At 50.5% G+C, this 1,621-nt stretch overlaps 1 non-coding gene across 1 annotated transcript; it reads right to left on the bottom strand.

The window, feature by feature from the left end:
* Positions 1-1,262: 1,262 nt before the first annotated feature.
* Positions 1,263-1,334, bottom strand: TRNAT-AGU. The gene has a single exon. It is a non-coding gene; the product is annotated as a tRNA-Thr (tRNA).
* Between the last annotated feature and the right edge of the window lie 287 nt (positions 1,335-1,621).

Here is a 1,621-nt window from a genome sequence, read left to right as displayed (position 1 = left end):
GCGCCGCGATCGGGATTCAATCGGCAGCTCAATCAGATCTGCACAGGCTTCTGTCTTCTGAGGAGTCATGAGGAGCCCTGCTCGTTCTGAGCAGCTGCTTATGCAAACGGCTTCCTCTCTCATCCCTTTAATTCACTTCAACCTCAGGTTAATTCGGGGCTCGTTTCAACAAAATTGAAGAAATTAGCTAAGGAGCTGCCGTCTCGGAATAACCCGGTCACGTACACAGACCTCACCGAGGGCTTCTTTTGCGGGAGACGAGGCGAGGCGATCCATTTGCGACAGCAGGCAGCCCGGAATTGGCTCAGCCACCGGCTGCGCGGCCTCTGGAGTTAAAATTCGGCAAGACCTGAATACTCTGGAGAAGTGGGCCGTTGTGAACAAAGATAAATGCACAGTATGACATCCGGGCCACAAAAAATGTCAAGCACAAATACTGGATGGGGGATACGTTTTTGGGGAATAGTGTGTGCGAGAGAGATCTTGGGGTAAGGGTGGACTGTAAACTGAATATGAGCAGTCAGTGTGGCCAAAAAGGCAAGTTCAGTCTTGGGTTGTATTAAAAGGGCCATAGCATTGAAACCTAAGGAGGTCATAGCCCCTCTGTAGACTGCCTTGGTCAGGCCGCACCTGGAGCCCTCCTGTGTTCAGTTCTGGAGACCTCATTTCAAAAAGGATGTGGGCAAAATCGAGAGGGTGCAGAAGAGAGCGATGAGGATGATCAGGGGTCTGGAGACCGAGCCCTACAAGGAAAGGCTAAGGGCCCTGGGAATGTTTAGTTTGGAGAAGAGGAGATTGAGGGGGGGACACAATTGCGCTCTTTAAATCTTTGAAAGGCTGTCATTTGGAGGAGGGCGAGGAGCTGTTCCAGTCGGCAGCGGAGGAGAGGACCCGAAGCAACGGGTTTAAATGACACGCAGGAAGGTATTGGCTGGATATTAGGAAACACTTTTTTCACGGTCAGGGTGGTTCAAAGGTGGAATCAGCTGTCTGGGGAGGTGGTGAGCTCCCCTTCACCGGCAGCTTTAAAGAAGAGGCAGGACGAATATTTGTCAGAGATGCTCTAGGCTGGTCCTGCACTGGGCAGGGGGTTGGACTAGATGGCCTCTGTTAGGCCCCTTCCAACTCTATGATTCTATGATTCTTATACTGAATCAGACCCCTGGCCCCTCAAGGTCAGCACGGTCTACTCAGACTGGCAGCTGTTCTCCAGGGTCTCAAATGGAGGCCGTTCACATCAGCTACTGCCTGCCCCTTTTGGCTGGAGATGCCAGGGATTGAACCTGGGACCTTCTGCACACTAAGCAGATACTCTGCCACTGAGCCACGTCCTCTCCCCAGAGTCGTCAGGACTCCTCGGAGTCATCACTCACCCCAAGCAATAGGAAGATGAGTTCAGAGACCGACTGACCTGCCACCAGAAGTTATACAAACTCCCACCCCCACCCCAAAAAATCCCTCTCAAATCTCAACTGAAGCAATAAGGTGCTATTCATTAATCTAGTGTGGAAACTTGCAAAATTGGATACAGAGCTTCAAACCACCTACAACGGTAGCATACTGAGATTTTATAGGTTCATTATTCAAGGGTATTAAAAGAGGTATGCATTGTTATTAATAG

The sequence above is a fragment of the Gekko japonicus genome, unplaced genomic scaffold (assembly GCF_001447785.1).
Source record: "Gekko japonicus isolate JY-2015 unplaced genomic scaffold, Gekko_japonicus_V1.1 scaffold3623, whole genome shotgun sequence".
NCBI classification, from domain to species: domain Eukaryota; kingdom Metazoa; phylum Chordata; class Lepidosauria; order Squamata; family Gekkonidae; genus Gekko; species Gekko japonicus.
The sequence above is the reverse complement of the archived record's forward strand: the minus strand, read 5'-3'. Positions and strand labels throughout refer to the sequence as shown.